The sequence below is a fragment of the Salvia miltiorrhiza genome, chromosome 2 (assembly GCF_028751815.1).
Source record: "Salvia miltiorrhiza cultivar Shanhuang (shh) chromosome 2, IMPLAD_Smil_shh, whole genome shotgun sequence".
Lineage (NCBI taxonomy): Eukaryota > Viridiplantae > Streptophyta > Magnoliopsida > Lamiales > Lamiaceae > Salvia > Salvia miltiorrhiza.
Window position 1 is genome coordinate 20,974,574 of NC_080388.1, and position 21,692 is coordinate 20,996,265.

Consider the following 21,692-nt stretch of genomic DNA (forward strand, 5'->3'; position numbering starts at 1 on the left):
TTAATAGTCTCGGGGCATAGATATGAGATTTCCCCCAATTAGATGGCAAAATAAGGAAATTATTAAAGTCCACAAAAAAATCATTATTCATAAATGATTTTTAAAAACATATTAAGTGCCTAGAAGATGTAAAATACCTTCTATCTAATTTACACCCATTATTACCTTCTATGTCCTACTTTATCGCTTTATTGTTTTCTCTCTAATTGCGTGTTCTCAACTCAAAAGATGGGGACCGACCGTCGATGGATCAATGCAAAAATTGATTGTCTGCAGTTTTATAGGTAACAACTTAAGGAAAAATTATCACTTATTAAAATATAAACTTTTAATATATTAAAATTTTAAATTATTACATCTTGCTTATTTAATTTTTCTTTTTTGTATATTATACATCAAATTAAAGGTAATTTCATGATCTTTTATTCAAGATGTATATTGCAGATTTTATCTAAAATATAATTTCATGAAAATGAGAAAATATGCTTTATCAAAAAAATGAAAGAAATCAAAAATTTAAACCGAATTTACAAAAATAGCAACTAAAGTTGGGCGATTTTTCCCCTTGAATCACAATTTTTGGTAGTTTATTTGACATGGATTATACATAATTTTTTTTAATTTTCAACTATATCTTTCTAATTGAATTAAATTATATTTACTTTGCTTTTTTTATATATAAAGATTATTTTTTATTTTATTCAACTTTGTTGAGTGTCGGGGTGATGGGCGTCAACACTCCTTATAAGGTGTCAACACTCCTTATAAGGTGGTGGGCGTCCCTTGTTGTAATGAGTGATACTATTCTCACAATTATATCTATTTATATAAATTTTTAATATTTATTTTCAATCTCACTATTAACTTATACGTACTCCCTCCGCCCCGTAGAGTTTGTGGCGTTTTTTTTTAGCACGGGAATTAAGAAGTTGTAGATTAGTGTTTTAAGTGGTAGTATAAAAGTGATAAAGTAGGAGATAGAATGTAATAAGGGTGCAATTAATTTTATAAATTAGTGCTTTAAATTACTTAATTTTTATTAAAAAATGAAATGACTTAAGTTCGGTGGGACAATCTAAAAATGAATACACCTTAAATTTGATGGGGACGGAGGGAGTAATTATTTTTGCACTATACTATAGTTCATGCAATTTCGTCTGTAAAGTGAAAAGCTTTCATATCAAGATACACAAATACATTGCGTAACACAAAATAAATTTCTTATTTGAAAAGGTTGTTCAAAAATTAAAATTAGGTGTGTAAGAATGATTTACAGTACATACAGTCATTCTAGATTTTCGTGTAAAGATGTTATTGGCCGGACAAGCAACATACCACTTTGATTATTGTGAAGAGTGGTATGCAAAACAAACAATCAAAAAAACCGGCTGAACTATAAAACCGGACCGAGTTAGTACATAATTCAAAAAAGTGATGGTTTGGTCAACCAGGACACGTGTAGTAATCCTAACATGGGAGTGTAAAAAACTGGGTGTAGGATAGACTTTCCCCGAGAGGAGCTAGGATAAGATGTCAAGACAATGATCGATTGGTCCGCATCAGGACACCGCTGACGTTAGAGGCGAGAGACACACATAGATTAACAAGCCAGCTCTGATGGAGATGCGGACAAAAGTAGTTAGTCAGTTAGCAAAAGTAATTTAGTTAGATTGATAGTGACATGAAGAAATTCATGCATTGTGATTTTTAGAGATTTCCTATTTTATCCCCTTTGTGTTTCGCTATATATAGCTCAATCATTTAATATGTAAGGTTACGCTATCATAAATACACAAAAAATACTCTCTTTCAACAATTCTTGAGGATTTTTATGAAGTTTACTGCACATAGGTCATCTACGTTTCTTAATTTATAAATATTAAAGTTGAGCGTTGGTAGTTAACACCAATTGGCGTTGTCTGCGAGAAATAATGAGTTAAAGCGTTAGTATTTGGGTGATTTATATGTTCTTATAGATTCGATTACATGATTGCTGGTGTTATTTTTCTTATGCCTTATTTATGTGCTTCTTAGCTCTTTCTTCTTTCTAGAATTTACCCTTCACTTATGGAATAAGTGTGTTATACCTAGTCGATTAGCTTTTCATTTAGGGATTGAACATAATCTGTTTTTGTTACCTGAAATGTAGATGTTTAAGTGGATATTTTCTAAACTATGTCTTAATATGTATTTGTGATTTCATAATCATGTTTTTCTTTGAAAGCCACACGCTTAATATAGCTTCTAATTGAGAATCTTCACACTTGGTATGTATTTTTTTTAGCGGATCTTATGTTGATTATAATGTTTGCAGTTACCATCTGGGTTTTTTGGATTCAGAGATATCACGGTACATTTGCTTTTTCTGGGTTTATTTTCCAATAAACAGGGTATATTCCATGAAGTTCTTATTATCGGATTTTAGGCGTGTGGGAGAACAAAGAAGTCCGTACTTTTAATCGAAATCATTTTTTTTATTCGTGTTTATGGATTTCTCCACGTGTTTAAATGTTCATGGGGAATCTCCATAAACTTCAATATGTCTTCGGGGCTGCGGTCATAAGTGTTATTCCATAATTTTAATTAGAGGGAAGTGAGATGGAGTGTACCAATATCAATCGGGACTTGGCAAAAGATTTCAAGAAAGAAATATCGAACTTGAACGACAGAGCTGCTTCAATGTCTATGACCTCTAATGTGATCACATAAGAGGTTCCCTAATCTTAAGGCACATGAATTATGCAGTTCTGAATCTCTTGGTTAATAGAGTTTTAATTCTGCTACAAGGATTTCTTCCCTCATTGTGAGGTCTTGCTTTTGTAATTTTGCCACTATTGGAAGTATTTAATCATTGTTTCTTGTATTATATTCTGAAGATGTTTCTTGCAGTTTCTATTGTGTTCTTATGTACTAATGATTGCTTCTTACTATGTATTCCTTTTTTTTTTTTTTTTTTTTTTTTAAATAATAGTGAATATGTTCTAATTTGTTTGTAGAGTACACGTATGAATAGGATTGAATTAGTATTGTCTATCTTTTGAACATGCTTTTCAAGTTTTGCAAAAAAGAAGCATTAGAAGAGAATTTCTACCAAGAAATAAGGCGTTTTGATCAAGGCATGTATGCATCTTTGAATCCGGCCTCAGAGAGGTAACTTTGCCTTTCCATTCATTCCTGCATCTTGAACTATATCTCCTTGAGGCCAAATGGTACACAAGTCTGTTCGTTCTTGTGCTACTCGTCTGAGGAGACTATTTTACCGGCAGAGCACATTTCATCTATCCTTGCAGCATCAATTTCAAGCGTTTCTCTACTGATCTCACTCAACTGGTCCATTTGAGGTATATAGCACTTTCTTGCAACTTCAAGATTGTACCTGCGACAGAATCCAACCTATGGAACATTCAAACTCTAGTTGTTGAGTCGTCTTCACGCACGCTTGAAATCGAAGATGACATTGAACTTTGTTTTTTTTTTTTACAATTATTTTGATACTTCATGCGTCTTCTGCAAAATCACGTTCATGAATTTTTTTTTTTGATGAAATTACATTATAAATAGGAAAAATTGCACCAAAATACACAAACTTTGCCAAAAATCCAAATTTAACGCAAACTTAGGATTTTACATTTTAATACACCAATTTAATAAGTTGTTCAATTTTGACACATTTTTCAATTCCGACGACCGGCATTCTGACGTGGACGCCGGAATGCCAATGTCGCAGCCACGTCACACACCCACTCTCTCTCACTCTCTACACGTCACCTCCCCCCCTCCCCCCGTCGGACCCTCCCCCTCCCCAGAACCGCGTCGCACCACCGCCGCCGAGCCCAGCCTCCCGCCGTCAACCACGACTTGGACTGCGACGCTGCTGGATCAGGCGACGGCGACAGTTGTTGCCAAAAGAGGCCGTGCTGGTGGCGATGGAAAATAAGTGCGGCGGAACCGAGGAAAGGCCGCAGCGGTGGTTGTTCCCGATCGGATCTGAGAGAGAAGCCTTGATGTCCTTGGAAAATCACAGAACCCTACCGGAAAAGATGCGTCCCCTCCCTGATTTCGTGGGTCTTCGATTCAGAGGTTATTCTAGCCGATTCGACGATGGAATTAGGGGATCCAGAACATGGTGCCGACGGAGACGAACTCCAATGCTAAAGCACTACGGCGGCGATTGATTCAGTGGCGGGTGATGAATCTGGAAGCGGCGATAACAGCAGTAGGGGTGATTTGATCGGACGATTGCTCCCTGAGTTTTGAATCGGGGGTTTTCGGAGCCCTCCCTTCATTTGCGTGGAGAACCCCAACAGCCGGATAAAAAGATGTCCGACTTGATTTCGAGATGTGCAGGCGTCGCGGTAGCTTGGGATGCTGCGAAATCGGTCGGATTATCGCCGGAGAATGAAAGAAGAACAACGGCCTTAGATGATTCCTTTTTCCCGATGAACAGTCACCATTCATGAACAGTCCCCATGAACAGTCACCATTCATGAAACGTGTATAGAGAGAGAGAGAGAGAGAGAGTGGGGTGTGAGAGAGAGAGAGAGTGGAGTGTGTGTGTGTGTGTGACGTGGTGATGATGTGGCATTCCGGCGTCCACGTCAGAATGCCGGTCGCCGGAATTGAAAAATGTGTCAAAATTGAACAACTTATTAAATTGGTGTATTAAAATATAAAATCCTAAGTTTGCGTTAAATTTGGATTTTCGGCAAAGTTTGTGTATTTAGGTGCAATTTTCCCTTATAAATAATACAAATCACACACACACCCCACCTAGTGGTTATTGTGGCCGAGAGTACTCGAACCTGTGACCTCTTGGACAACAGGCAACCACCCCAACCACTAGGCCATCCCAAGGGGACACGTTCATGAAATTTTGTTGGGGGCTATACTGATGGAGTTATTTATCAGTATTTTTAATAATAGATTAGGATGGGGGCTATGTGATTTATCTGTGAATTCACGTTATTAAAGATGAAGTTATTAGGGTTATTTATCAATATTTTTAATATTAGATCAGGGCTATATGATTTATCTGTATTAGATCATGATGAATGGAGGGCTATATGCTTTATCTCTAAAAAAAATATATGTAATGTACTTTCAAATTAATTTTTTTTAATTTATAATTTATTACAAATTTAAAATAGAGCTATAGGGGTAAAATAGTACAATTATAATTTTCTTTATTATTTTTTTTAAATAAGAGGCTATAGTGAGAAAATTGGGGGTTGTGTTTAAAATTACCCTTAATTCAATTATCTGGGATCATTTTAATTGACAATTGTACTATAATTCTTGGGCTCCAATATTTCTTTTGTATTTAACTAGCTATTATTCCTCGATCCATCTATTAAAATTCACATTTTAATTAAATTACTAATTTTTTTATGGGCTCTTTTGACTTAATTGTTTGGGCTCATTTGTATTAAACAAACTCCTTGTATTATATACTCCCTCCGTCCCGCCCAAGATGCTACATATTCCTTTTCGGGCCGTCCCAACGAAGATGCTACATTTCTATATTTGGCAAAAATAAGGAATTTTAAACACTTAATTAACACTAATTAAGTATTTCTTTATTACTTTCTCTCTCCTACTTTATCACTTTATTACCTTCTCTTTCTTACTTTATCACTTTATTACTTTCTCTATCCTACTTTATCACTTTATTATTACATACTTAAAACATTAATCTATAACTCATTAAATCCCGTGCCGAAAAGTAAATGTAGCGTCTTGGCCGGGACGGAGGGAATATTTATCTTGGGCTCTATTATTTCCAAAGATGATTCAATTAGTCTTATTAATTCCTTGGATTAATCTTATATTTTAATTAAATTCATATTTTATATAATTACTAATTATTTTATAAGTTTTAAATTCATTATTAATTATTTTCACTAAGTTATTAATTACTTTGGGAATTATTATTATCTATAATTAATTATCTATATTTATTCCTTTAATACGGGCAAAGTGTATCAATAATTAAAAATTCCCTATTCTTTAGAGCTTAGAACGAAACCTCGAGACCTATTTAAGAATAGATTTCTTGTAGGTTCGAGTAACCAAAGGCAGTGAAGCTTCAAGCGAGCCAAGTGTCGAATCTCCACTCTCGAGGTAGGCTTTATTTTGCTAAAATCTATCTTGAGTTATATAAGCTCTGATATTTCATGAAAATGTCTGTTTATTCAATATAAATATCTTTATGTGCGTTATGTATTGTTTAATGCTCGCATAAGCATCGATCGAGATTCTCATTTGGCCTAACATGTTAGATGAGGATTGTGTACACAAGGTTAGTGGTCCGTTGGGTTGATCGCCATCGTGCACTAACAAAGCTAAGCAGGCGTTATAAGGGTGCTCCTGGACACGTTTCAAAGAACAAATGATGATGTGTTCTGTCTGGGTAGCATCTCGGGTTCACTTAAGCGGCGGTAAGCGATCCGACGGTGGTTAAAGGCCCGGGATCATAATCAGCGAGTAACAATCGAACATTACATGGGGCCCTCAATGTGAAAAATATTTTGTCATGCTTAGAAGTGAATTTCTATTTTAAAACCTTCTGATTTATGATTGTGATATTGGATAAACTGCTTTATTTATTTCACAAAATATTTTGAAAACTCATGCCCATTGCCCAAATTCTTTTCAAATATTTTCAGGGTAGGCGGTTGGCGTACACGGAGCTAAGTTGGGGAGTGTTCCTCGTTCAATCTTCTATCTACTTTTGAATTGGTCTATCCAATATTCTTAATTATTGATTTATGCCTTCTCCCGCGAAATCCCCCATCAGATTTTTTATGATGTTTGTGTCCTCCATGACCTGTGGTAACAAAGTCAAAAATATGTAAAAGAATAAGATAAGGTAAATTCCCCAAAAAATATGTGTTCTTATTCGCAGAGATAGCAGCTCATAATCCCATGAAGAACTCCCATAAGAAGATCAATTCTCACTCGATACAGAGATCATGCAAGAAATTTCCAAGAAATCCGATGGATCTGACGAACCCCTGCCGCAAATAAAGCGATAGAAAACCCAATCCCAAAAATTCCATAGATCCGCAAACAAGATACTCCCAACACCACAAGAGAAATGAACTTAAACGAAAATAAGCGCAAGGAACAACATATAAACACGAAAGACACGTAAAATCTAAAATTATTTAATGTGCACGTAAAATTAGAATGACCCGGGCAATCACCCAACCACGGAGCCAATCAAAACACCCGAAAACACCCACAAACAAACGTATGTGCCCATCAGACCTAAATTCTCGACAAAGATATACAACTTTTGTCAAGAAATTCGGACGAGCAAAATTCATGCATGGATTTCTTCACGTCTTAAACTCGATCCGTGTTTTCCACAGACGGCGCCAGTTGATGTGCTCGGATTTTACACCCTTTAATTCACGAAGAGAGGAAATCACCTGTGGTATATGATGAATCGAGAGGAAAATTGAACATTGCTAAGGCAGGGGAAAAGAGAAATTGTATTAAGTTCAATATAGTATATGTTACATATATGACTTCATTCCCTATTTATAGACATATACAATGGGGGTAAATTAGTAATTACACGGTTGATAGTGACCCCGGCAGTTAGGAGGAATCTTCGAGGTCGTTATTGATTAATTATGCTTCCAGCGCTTCGCGAGTCTACCAGCCCTGAATCTTTCACCCTGACTATGGCAGCCCTGCCCAAGTACTAGTGTTGCCTCTTCCCTGCTTCATTCCAGATCTGACCCTTTGCCCGTTCTCCTCCTCTCTGCCACAAGCAGCCCTGACACTTATAGCGTCCGAATTCTCTCGTAATGGCCCTAAAGCTCCCGTCCTTCATGCTTTCCTCCAAAAACACTATTTGAGCTCTTTTCCTCACTTTCGTTTCCAGCGCTGATGACTTCGGTGCTATCAGGTTTACCCTATGCATATTTTACTCCTCATCAAAAGTCCAGTTAGTACTTTTCTTTTCAAGATGCCGGGAAGGAAAATCCATTCATCCAAGTATGACACTCTTTTGTGAAGTTCAATTTAAAATTTGAGTTCTTAAGACTTGACATTTTTTTCTTCTTTTGAATCGTTTTAATTTCTACCTTTAAGAGAGTTAGTTATTTATCTCATTCAGAAAATCATGTTTTGCCTAATTTTCTATATTAATAGCTTCCCTAATTTTGGGGGATTGTGTGATATGGTTTCAAAACATAATGCTGAAGTATAATATTGTTATTTTCTAATTTGGATAGACAAATTGATTTATTATAACTTAAACAAAGGAACAATAAATAATTGGCATGTCCTCATTGGTTGCTTAAGAATCTGAGTTGCATTCTTTATTTCAATGACTATTACCTCTTAGAGATAAGTACTTCATCAACATTCTTTCAATTGACTTCTAGGAGCAATGGAATGCAAGTAAGAAAATGGTCATATTTATGTCTACGTGGCATCTTAATGTATTTTTAGTTAGTACGGTAGTACCTACCCTTTCTTACTTACTAGCATTTGCAGTTACAAGTGAAGCCATAACAAATAGTACTCCCTCGGTCCATCAAAGATATGACACTTTACTTTCGGCACGGGTTTTAATAAAATGTGAGTAAATTTAATAGTGGAGTAAGGGTCCCACTTTAAATGTGAGTGGAGTTGTGTGGACCCTACTACTAAAAATGGATGTGGCATATTTTTTGTCACTATACAACACGTTGTCACTATACCAATATAGGCCAAAGGGTTTAAAAAATGTGTCTCCATTCGAATTTAGAAATATCTGCTAAAATAATGTTTGATCTATTATGCTCAGCTTCGGTTTTCTTGGGGACTTTATGTGTCTGTTGATAGTATGCGTTAATCATTAGGCCAACACACACTTCGCTTACTAATAATTTTATTTACTTACAAGTTATATCTAATATCTATATTTGTTTGTTGAAAAATATCTTTTTTAATTTGGATGATTACCGTGCATCATATGGGTGAATGTACTAGTTAAAAAGAAAAATACTATTGAAATAGAAATTATATATAAGAGGAGAAAAAAGCGAAAAAAAAAGAGAACTTAACAAACCCTTGAAAGTACAGAGACACTAAGGGTCGAGCTTATCAAAATCTTTTTTGGCAAAAATTCAACGGATAAAATATAGTAAAGAAAAGTAGTACTCAACTATTACAACTAGAAGAGAGAGAGAGAGAGAGAAAGAGAGAAGAAACAAAATCATGATAGCAAAAACGAAAAAAAGATAAAAAGTTTCTGACGAAGTAGAGAATCCACAAAAAAGAATAAAAAATATCTCCAACCAAAAGATCTTGACCTACCCATGTCCAGACCCCAAGCCAGCACACCAAAAACCAACTACCATTAGAAAGAGTAATACAATAATCTATTAAATCAATAAAAATATATAACGATCCAATAAAACAAGAAGTAAAATTATAAGGAACCTCTAAATATGTCCTGCAAACGGGATAATTGCCTCATCATACACTAATCATACACATAATTTTAAAACATACATTATCTGACTAAATAATAATTTCGTTCATTTCGACTAAAAACTCTATATATCACCATCACAATTTATTCAATGATTATCACTATTAACAATTTATATCACAAATCACAAAAATTATCCCATAAACTCTTGAAAGCAAATTAACATAGTTTAAGAACTGAGACACGATGTAAAAAATATGTACAAATAACTTTTCTTAGGATTGTTAGCCGAATAACACACCACCTTTTGCCTTATTTGTAACGTCGATAAGTATAAAGACTGCCACCTTTGCACGATAGTGAAATTAGACACCTTCCAGTAGAAGGAATTCATCGTCGAATTCTCCATTAAATACTTCATTCGTTCATAAAAAGTTTGCCACAACATCACAGATTTAATGAAATATGAGTAAAGTTGTTATTGGAGTAAGAGTCTCACCTTAAAATGTAAGTAAATTAATGAAAATCATACTATTATAAATGAAAGTGACAATTTTTTCATGAACAAATCAAAAAGAAAATTGTGACAATTTTTGCATCAACAAAGAGAGTAATGCTTTAACACGTAAATATACAATATACGAACTAACGACGACATTTTAGATTAATCTCAATAATATTTCATGTTAAAAATTTCTATAGTTAAACATTTGACAGTACAAAAATAATTTAACGTTTAAAATAATAAATATATTAATGTTTATGATTAAGCATAAAACAAGCAAAATTGAACAATTAATTAAAAATTTACTTTGAAAAATTAGCCTTGATCAATAAAAATAATAAAGTTACCTTATTTATTATTTGAGTTAATTTTACTTGATTCATATCTCATTTAAAGAGTGAGATTCAAAAATCCTATTCTTCAAAATAAAATTATCCAATCATATATCTTATTAATCATGCAAAATAAATACCTTTTCATTATGTAAAGGGATAATTGCATGAAAAAACACCAACTTTGATCAAAATCCAAATTTAACGCAAACTTAGGATTTTCCAATTTAATACACCAACTTTCATTGTTGTCCAAATTTGACACGGCTCAATTCTTAAAAATTCAAAAAATAACCCCCTTTTGAAACTAATTCCACAAAGACCCACTTATGTTATAATTTGGGACATTCTAACCCAAAGAATCTTATTTCCTTATGATGTTTTTTTAAAATTATAGATCCGCGCCAGAAATGGTATCAGAGCGGGTTTTTATTGAGGAATTATATTATATTTAATTTATTTTATAATTAACCTATGTGGGAGGAGACTCCATTAAAAATTTATGGATTCGGACGAGTGTCCGAGATGTATGGTATACAGGAATTCTCTTCAAAATTTGGAAAGAGAAACTACTCGTCTGTTGGACGAGCTCAACTGGAACAATCGAGCCCTCGTAACAAATATTCGTTGAGGAGAAGATGGAGAGATTATTCGTGATATCATCACGAGTATTCAGTTCTACCATGAACACCTTATAGGAATCGCCGAGACCAGAACAGCGATTGAACGAACAAAAGATGGTGCCCATCAGTCACACAACTAATGGAGCAGAAGGACAAAGCTGGAACAGCCTATCCAGCTTATCAAAATATCGAGCCAAACTCTTCCGACAATGTCAACTTGCGGGAGATTCAGAGAACGGTGGAATATTATGGCAACATGCTATATGACCTACCGATGGAGATGAGCCAAATATCACTCAAGCAAGATGAAATCTTAAAACTCTTGTGTGATATTCAGAAAAAGGTGGAGGATATTGAAAGGCGGAAACCATGTTCCGCAAAAATTCGGAATACATGGTCCAAAGATCCAACCTATCCACTACCACTTAATGCAGCGCCCAAGGAACTGCAGCCGGTGGACATAATCCGAATCGTGAAAGGGAAAAACCATGAATAACCCTGATCGAATCTGATTAGAGGATCTACAAGAGTTAGCGGAATCATTTGCTAACCTAAATATGGTTGATCTAAAGATAAACCAAGGAGGTGAGATGCCCAAAGCAGAACACCCACAAGAAGAATCGTCCAGGAGAAGTGAGGCTCGTGTAGAATCGAGCCATTATCAACGAACCAGAAGACGACGGCCCAAGATGCAGGACACTCCTGTAGGGAAGGCCACACTTGAACCAATCCACCCATACGGATTGACTCTCAACCTCAATGAAGCCAGCTTTAAAGATTGGGAGGTTCTCATCGATGACTGGGCTTCAGCTATGAAGGTTGTGATTGCCACGATAGAATATGATAGAAATGAATTTATCAAAATCTTCGAGGCAAGTTTTGCTGGAATGGCAAAACAATTTTGGGATAAGGCATCAACAGAGGCTAAGAATGAGTTATTCACCAAAGAATCAGCTCTAGAAATCCTTGAAAATGCCGCCCACCAGATTAAAATCCAATTTCTGGGAATGGGTTTCTTTGAAGCATCAGGAGAAGAGAAGCGCAAAAAATATCGACAAGCACTTTACAATCTAAGATTGGTAGTGCTGGAGCCAAAAGCTCTTGACGAATTCTTGCGCCTATATGCCCTATATAGCCATATGGGGTTAGTTGATGATCAGACAGCTAGGGGCCTCTTTTTCACAAAATTTCCGAGTCCATGGTGGAAAATGCTCATCAACGAGTATGTATCACCAGGAGAATATCCACTTGACAGTGCATCAAGAAGGATGTCATATGTTCACAAGAAGCTGTCCGAATGGTGCCAGAAGGCGGCGGACCAGAGAAATCTCAAAAAAATTGAGGAGGCTCAATAAAGAATCTCCATTGATGTGCAACAATCTTGACCTTCCAACAGAGATTGGGGCTAAGTTGCTGTATCAACAGAGGAGAAACAAGAAACATAGGTATCAACCCTATGAAAGAAAATCAAGAACAGGGCGGAGTACTTGGAAGCCAAGAACTATGTGGACCCGATAGAAGGCATGCTCCTACAAATCAGGCCAACGGAGCGGACCATCAAGGAGCCGATTCTCTTTTCAAAAAAAAACTCCGGCAAGGAAAACTTTCAGGCGGACCCAAGCCAAAATAAATGAAAGTTTCAAAGATTGCAACTGTTGGACGTGCGGGGCAAAATGGCATATTTCTACTAATTGCCCTGACAATGAGAAAAGAGGGATAAGGAAATTTGAATCCACACCGGATATCAAAGACGCCCTCTACAACCAAGAACTGATACCCATGTATCAGTTTGAAGATATATCCTCCGATGAGAGTATATACGAGCAGGAATAAGTCTTTAGTTCTAAAGATTCGAATATGACCGATGGATCATCCGGAGACGAGTCAGACTAAGGAGGACGAGGTTATCCACTTTCAAAAGGAGGATCAGGAGGGATATACCAGCCATTCCCTGATCCCGCAGGAAAAGGTAGTGGAAAAACTCATGACAAAACTCAAGAACAAAACCATGGATATACAAACATTCCAAGGGTTTTCAAGAGAAAGATAAGATCAAGTTCTACAAAGCTTGAGTCCATTCAAAAGGAAGCATCATGTCTTCTTCGGTACAACGAGTCGGGAGTTGGCGCTTCCAATAGAAATAACGAACAACCAAGTAGAGATCTAATTAATTTCAGCCGAAGATATGCGGAGGGATCTCTCAAAAATGAAGCCAGAAGTCGCTGGAATGATGAAATGGATTCATATTGGAGCAATCCAGTTGGTAATCAAATCCTCACTTTCACCAGGGACAGATACACCAATTGATATTGCAATTTGTGACAAGAGGATTACAAATCCAAGAGATGGAGTGCTCGGAGCCTTATCAGGCAATCTCTACGCCAAGAAGATTGTAACCGAATTATACCCACAAATCGCTTATAATCTTCAAGATTCAGCCTTCAGTCGAGCCCTGACACTCTACCAGGACTACAAGAGGAATGATCTATTGACGGGAGGAAATAGGCCGTACTCGATTACATATCAAGTATCATATGCCCTATCAAATTCCTACCACACGGATTTATTTCTGGGAAAGAATTTTATTGAAGTCTCAGAAGTATTCAAAGAAGTAGCCAAGGCAATTAGCCCTGACCGAGTTGAAATTCCCAAAATAAGGGAAATTGACATCCAAGTTGGAGATAAGCGGGTGCTGAAACATAATCAAAGTCTCAGATTGGGAGCACCAAGGCTATCATTCCAAGAAGATAGGCTGACCTGAAGGCCTTTAGAAAGAAGTTTCTCTCATTCCTACAAGAGAAAGGCGATCCAAGAAACACCAGCTCAAGGCATAAGAGTGAAACTCAAATGCCCCGAAGGATGGAGAAGTGTTTCCACAAAGTTTGATACAACCGTGAGGAAAAATCAGTTTCCTTGCAATACGTTGTACTATTTGGCAAATCCAGAAAGCAATCGATATATTAGAATTCTGGAGATTGGAGGCTTTGAGATCCAAGTCGAGGGCAAAGCTGGACAAGAAGCTGACGTCCTGATCTTAGAACGAAATTTCCTAGACAATTATCAACCATGGTCAAGGAAAGCAAGTGGGGTGGAGATCACAATCGGCGAAAAGAGGTTGCAGATCCAATGACGAGTTCATTCTCGATCTACATCTCTGTGGGAATGTTATACGAGAAGTTCAAAGCAGAATATTTTGCTGCTTATATTGATTCAGGAGCAGGAATCTGTACAGCAAAATGAGGAGTCTTTCCAACAGAAGTGGAAGAAGAACTGCCTCGAATTGCGGGAAGGGATTTCTCAAAGAAGATTTTGCTCTTATCAAAGGGAGTAAAATAGACAGAAATATTGATCGGCGGAGCAGGACAAACACCTTGGTACAAGGTTAAGACTCCACCCATCTATTTCCATGATACAAGAGCAGATTTCTTGTTCGAAAACAATTTTTTGCAAACTTTCAAAAGGTATACACAGGACAATGAAGCCAGAAGGCTTGTGTTCACAACCAATTGTGACCACAAAATCATTGTGCAAAGGCTCGAAGGAGATTTTAATCGATCGATTCCAGTCAAATTCCGCAGCAAGGTGATGATGATGGCAGACTCCGGAGACCACAAATGAAGGATCAACGAAGATTCAGAGATGTTCTGCTCAAATGCAGAGCCGAGGGATTTCTAGATCTCTCCAAGGAAGAAACACAAATCCTCAAAGTTTCCTTAATATCAAACAAAGATATTAGGGAAGAAGAATATGTGTCCATAGCCGACGTCAAAAGGAGAATTTAAAAGTGTTATCACGAGGATCCTTTGGCATGGTGGGACAAGAACCAGCTCAAAGCTACATTGAAAGTTAAAACTGGAAAGGAGCATGAGTTTGTAAGGTTCAGACCTATCCTGATGAACACTCAAGATCAGCAGGATATGAGGAGCATAATCAAGGAATACCTTGATTTGAAGTTGATCGAACCAGGGAACTCGCCTTACAGCAGTCCTGGATTTCTGGTGAGAAATCATGGGGAGATCAAACGAGGAAAGCCAAGATTGGTCATTAATTACAAAGGAATTAATGACATTCTTTAGTTCGATGGATATTTTATCCTGAGTAGAGAACAAGTGCAAAGGTATTCTCAAAGTTTGACTGCAAATCTGGATTTTACCAGATTCGAATGGAGGAGGGGAGCAAGAAGTTTACAGCATTCTCAACTCCACAAGGACACTATGTCTGGAATGTCATGCCAATGGGGCTAGCCAACGCGCCTCAGATATTCCAAAGGAAGATGGATAATCTTTTTAAAGATTATTCTTCATTCATGTTTGTTTATATTGATGATATTCTTATTGCATCAAAAGACATTCATGAACATGTCAGACATTTGGAAATCTTTACGGAGGTTTGTCAACAAGAAGGATTGATGCTGTCTGAAATGAAGGCAGTCGTGGCAACCCAGAAGATGGAGTTTCTGGGAATCGAGATCGATGAGAATGAGATAGTTCTACAAGATCATATTGTGGAAAAGGTCCAGAAATTTCCAGAGGATCTCAAGGAAAAGAAGCAGCTTCAAAGCTTTCTTGGAGTTGTTAACTTTGCAGGGATGTTCATCAAAAATCTTGCAGAGCATAGGAAAATCTTCAGTCCACTACTGAAGAAAGATGTTCCATTCGTATGGAAGGAGGAACATCGCGAGGGTATGAAAAAGCTAAAAGAAATTTGCAAAAATCTCCCAAAGTTTTCAATACCACAAGATGAGGACGAACTAGTCCTATACACCGACGCGAGTGATTTTTGGTGGGCAGCCGTGCTCACTAAAATTACCCCTTATGGAGAGGAACCATGTAGATACTGTAGCGGTCTCTTTTCCAACAGTGAGGCTGTGCGATGGCACATCAATGAGAATGAGTTCTATGCATTCAGAAAGGCATTCAAGAAATGGTCGCTATTCTTACTTGCAAAGAAATTCATTTTGAAAGTCGATAACACTAACGTTAAGGCTTTCTTAACCAAGAAAATTGAATCTAAACCTGAAAAGGCTAGACTACTTAGATGGCAAGTTGAATGTCAATATTATGATTTTGATATTGTCATTCTGAAATCTGATGATAATATTCTTGCAGATTTTCTAACAAGAGATGGAGCCAACTGAGGTTGACGCCATCATTATAAACCAGAGGCAGCTCCAAGAAAACATGGAGATGCTACAACAAGAATGGCAAGAGTGTGTACTCCATGCCAAATAAGCCGGAAGGATACAATCGGTTGATGAAACCAAAGTGTCTGACTGCATACAAGAATGTCTTAAGAAGATGATAAATCTTCATGAGGCAATCCACAAGCCGCTCTTGCGCGGGATTAGGGCTCCCCTGATCGAAGCAGGCATTACCGCACCGGCCGGATTACCGGTAGCAGAGGATTCAAGTACCTCTAGCACAAGTTCTGAGGCTAAGGTGTCACAACCAGATCCTCAAGAAAAAGGTGTTGCTAAGGTTTTACCACCTCAATCAACATGTTAACCCTCCACCTCTGGGGTAAAAGAGGGAGAGATCAATCTTAGCCCACTGACAGGCAAATCAAAGATTGATACTAACACTATTGAAATATCTCCTGTTTGGCAGATGTACCAGTCCAGATGGGAGAAACTCAATACCAGGAAGGGCATTAATCCGGGATACCGGAGCCAATCCTCAGGAGGTCAAGGAGTGGTATGAATTTGGGGCGCTAGCCTCAGTTTATACTATATCACCATCCTTCAGCGAAATCAAATGTCTACCAAGATGGATCCAAGAGACCGTTTATGATGCCTGGTCGAACAACCCGTCCCTTAATAGGGGAGACGTTCTGAAACTGTATTTTCTCAGTGCAGCACCAGAACCAACAGGAAAGGGTAATCACGAAGCTTCGGAGACTTGATACGAAGGCCTTAAACCGGATTAAGGCACCAGATCATCAAGTCTCTATTGTCGCTACTTTCTCGGAGGATCAAATCTCCACAAGGCGTGCATGGGGATTATGGGTCTGTCTCACGGAGATGGACAAAGTAAAGTATAGGTTCAACCACAAGCTTCATTTCTATCATATTCTACAGAAGCTCCACTCACCAAGAAAACAAGGCTAAGTGGAAGGAAAAACAACTGGCCCCTACCAACAATTATTTCAAAATAATAAAAAGAAGGTTCAGCTCCATGTGAAGGCACTAACTAGTGTCGGCAATCATGGCCGACAAAAGAAGGTGGCAGTCACAATCCATGAGCTGGCCTCGATGGAAAGGAATCCGAGGCCAACCACCAAGACTTATAGAGGGGATTAGACCTCTATAAAAATCCAAGCTCTGGAGAGAAGAGGATATCGAAAAATTCACAACACTTTCACACAACACACTCTCTCTCTAGTATTTATCTTTGTAATCTTAAATTTCTATTTTCAAAGTTTTTCAGTTCTAATTTTAGTTTCTTTTTATTTTATGTATACTAGTATTAACTACTAATGAGTAGCTAAACAAGTTTGTCTCCTCCCTTAGGGAGATATTATGAAATAAATTAAATATTTTATAATTCCTCTTTAAACGCTTTGTTTTGCTCAACTTTCCGATTTAGTAAAAAATTTCTTTCATTTTCCAACAAAATATTTTACGTCGGAACTTAGTGAAGGAGGAAGGTTGCAACCATCCCTTGCGAGCACGTGGTTGGACGAAGCCTTGGGGCAGACGGTCCATAAAACGCAAGAGGAACTAACTCCCGAAGAAGACCATTCGACTAAAGGTATAAAGTTGGATTATGTTTAGATTAATTTTGAAGTGATAGGGAAGCATGTTGGACCTGATAATTTGTTTTGTTTTTAACCTTATAATTTTAAGAAGCTCATAAGGATTATTTTGTATGGAGAAAGAGACATTTGGGGGTATGTGTGATATTTTATTTTAAAGAAGGGGTAGGTTTCTAATTAAAGAAAGATTGACGTGTCAAAAATGGACAACCCTCTAAATTCATGTATTTTATTGAACTTTTCTAAATTGATGTTAAAAATGAATTTTTTTTCATAGTTAGTGTATTTTCACGCAAATTTCCATAGTTAAAAATGAATATGAAGTCCGGGAGGCTGCGGGTACTATGGATCCTCTGACTCCCAATCGGGTTGCCTTCCCAGGTCTCGCCGGTGTTGCCTGTAGGTCGTGATGCGCCCAACAAAGTAACACAAGAGTTTGATGCGATTTTGCCTACAACTTCATATGCATAAAAAAATCACTAATCATGTTCATGCTGGATAAATCAAGAAGAGATCCGAAATATGATTCCACATCCATTAAGCAGCACTACCAATAGCGAGGTCAGGAATTTTCATTGGAGGAACTAACTTGTACGAAACTTCAGGAGCAATTTACTCGAATTAAATTCTTTTGACCATGTGCACAGTTCACTTTTAGTTTTCTTACATACAAGTAAATATCTTTTAGTTTTCTTACATAAAAGTAAATATAATTATTAAATTGCGGTTTTATATAAAAAGAAAGAAAAAAGAAAAAGAAAAAGAAACCCGTGAAAGCACAAAGACGCAGACTAGGGGTCCGAGACTCTCAAAAGAGCTCGTAAAAAAGAGAGAAAGAGAACGAAACTCAAAACGCTAAAAAAGCTTCAACACGCTAAACGCACAAACATCTAATATTAAGGAAAATCCATGTTTGTGTGAAGATCGTGCAACTCCATTTCATCAGACCAGCGACTGTTAGCGATATTATCCATAACCCTCATACTAGGACTTTTGCTATGATCAACAACAAAGGCCCTCGGCTTATAACCCATTTCCTCCGCATTCCTGAGGCGACTTTTTATATTATCTTCCTGAGTTTGAGTTACACGCGGACGCTCCATCCCCTTCGGGGGACGGCCCCGTCGCTTAGGCGTCGCAACGAGCAGTTGCATGCCTTGACTAACTTGCTCTTCTAACCTACTAAGACGACAAGCAAAATCTTCCGACGCAGTGGGCGAATCCTTGTCGTCCTGTGAAACCAAATCAGCTGCCACATTAGTCTGGGCAACCTCCTCTCCCTTACCAGCCTCAGTTATCTGATCGACCACTCCACCAGCCACCTCAGTCACCGAATCAACAGCCACATGAACCTCCAACGGATGCTCCGCTGCCTTATTAATAATTTCAGCATCATCAACCTTCAATTCCTCATCCACAGAACTATCAGTATCCGCATCTGCACCGCTAGATTGTTGGACATTAGCGACCTGAAGATCTTTCGGATCTCCCTGACTAGCTGCTACCTCTCTATGACCCAACAAATCACAATGATAGGTTGCCTCCCTTCCATCCATGACTGAACTGTCCTCCGCTAGAGGGCCAAAAGAGTTGATGTCCAACTCACGCCCAATAGCAGCATCCTTGTCCACAGTAACAACAACCTTGCCCGCCACCTTGCTGCTAGGAACAACCTGGTGCCACTCATGTGTCGGCCTTGGCAGCAAAGCAGACGGCTTAGTCTGCAGACATGGTTGAATAATCGGTGGCGGCTTCGGCAACACCGCACCCTCACCATTAACCTCACTCAACGCCGTTGCTTTAATCTTATGGCACTTGTCGGGAGAGTGTCCCGTGATCTTGCAACGACCACAAAAAAGTGGAAGATTTTCGAAAACGAACTCAACATGAAAAGAAAAGTCGTCCATATCAATAAGTAAAGTATTAGGTAAAGGGAGCGACATATCTATTTCAACGAGAACTCTAGCGAATTGCCCGAAATCTCTTCCAGCTGAAGCTCCATGAATCTTCAAAGGATGACCCAAGAAACGAGCAATACCAGAAATAAAAGTAAATATAATAACAACAAGGGTAAATATCATAAAAACCCTTGAACTATACCCACTATATCAAAAATACCCTGAAATTTTTGAAATATTCTCTAAACACTCAACTATCAGATTTTTATCAAATATAAACGTAATATGGCTCGTCGGATGGCACAATGTATTTTATACTCTATTTTTTTTAAATAACATGGAAAAACAACTTCGTACCATATTCTATCGTGTTTATCCCTAATTCTAGGTTTATTAGCGTGAATTTTAAACACAATAGGAGTGAATTTTAAATTTCAGAATGATTTTTTTAATGATATGGTACAAAACGACGTCGTTTTTGTCATTGCATTTTTTTTTTAAAATAGAATATAAATTATATGTGGCATTCAGCGAGTCACATCACGTTTTTTGTGACCGAAAAATAGATGCGAGATATATTTGATAAAAACCTGATAATTTGAAGATTTAGAGAACATTTTGAAAGTTTTAGGGTATTTTTGATAAAACGGGTATATTTAAGGGGTTTTCATGATATCTTCAAATTGATTTGGATGGCAATTTTGTAAATTATAGACAAATTAAAGTCATATTTTTAGCAAAATTCAAATTAACCGTTAATATCTTGTTTAATTATTCCAAAAAAATCGTCCATAAACTGTAAAACTGACATTAACTTATTCATATTCTATTTATATGCTTCCATTTAAATATAGTATGATAAGACATTAAATATAAAATTAAAAATGGGTACATTTTCAACATATTTAAATTATATCCAAATTAATATATATATATATATATATATATATATATATATATATATATATATATATATATATGGGAGGGCTACAGTGAAAACACTTCTTAAAATATAAATATAAACGTTTTTTAATGTATGAATTTTATCCAACATGGTTACGAATTCATCCAACAGGGTTACGAATTGTGAAAAATAAATTTTTGCTATCTTTGGGATTCGAACCTAGGACCACGAATTCATCCAAAAGAGTTACGAATCAACCGTAGATCTTGATGATCTAAGGGCTGAAAATTATTTATATTTTATATTTTAAGAAGTGTTTTTATTTTAGCCCTCCCCTATATATATATACTACATATAATTGCTATCAAAATTTGAAAATTTATAGTTACAGGTTCTTTACATGATTATAACATTCATATAATTCTAGGTTCATTACGCATTATATATATAATTTAAAATTTTAAAAATATAAAATATTTTTCGTGTATAACACGTAGGGAAAATCTAGAAATCAATCTATACTATATTAAAAAAGGAGTTTTCAATTACAAATTGATTTTAAATCAATTTGAAATTAATTTGAATGGCAATTTTAAAAATATATTCAACATGAAAGTTATAAATAAATTATATCCTACTCGCCCCACTATCTCACATTCTCACTTGCACATTAACTCATTCAAAAAATTCAAATAAATCCACAAATATATTATAAAAACTAACGAACAATTATTAAAACTAAATTTGAATGGCCTTTTATTTGATTTTATATGTATATCCATATCCACATATTATAAATTCAAATTGATACTCTAAATAATGCACATGCTATAGATAATTAGGTCGAAAAATTAGATTGTATATTCGAGGAAGTATTTTACTATAAAAAAGATGGGCACTTGTATTACCGTTATTCACTTATATATATTCAATGAAAATGCTTTAGATATAATATTTTTTATGGTCAAAACTATCACATAATTCATATTAGAATTTGACGATCTAATTTAGAACATTCATTTTTCTCGGAATAACCTCATTCATCATAAGTTTATGCATAAAAGACAATTCAAATGTATTTCATTATTTTTTATTACCATAATTATGAATTTAATGTGTATTATATGAAATTTGAAATATTTTTCTACCAAGAAAAAAATCAAACGAATTTAAATGGAATGATAAATTAGATCAAAGAAATGATGATGGACACTATTCTTAGTTGGCAGGCGATTACATAAATA

At 36.4% G+C, this 21,692-nt stretch overlaps 1 long non-coding RNA gene across 4 annotated transcripts; it reads left to right on the forward strand.

Moving 5' to 3' along the window:
• The first annotated feature begins 1,787 nt into the window (after positions 1 to 1,787).
• LOC131011535 (uncharacterized) lies at positions 1,788 to 7,595 on the forward strand. Of its 4 annotated transcripts, none has more exons than XR_009096999.1 (4): positions 1,792 to 3,150; positions 3,267 to 3,341; positions 6,059 to 6,120; positions 6,279 to 6,623. It is a non-coding gene; the product is annotated as an uncharacterized LOC131011535 (long non-coding RNA). The 4 variants fall into 4 exon arrangements; XR_009096996.1 differs by having other exon boundaries at positions 1,792 to 2,445; positions 2,590 to 3,341; XR_009096998.1 differs by having other exon boundaries at positions 1,788 to 3,341.
• Positions 7,596 to 21,692: the final 14,097 nt, after the last annotated feature.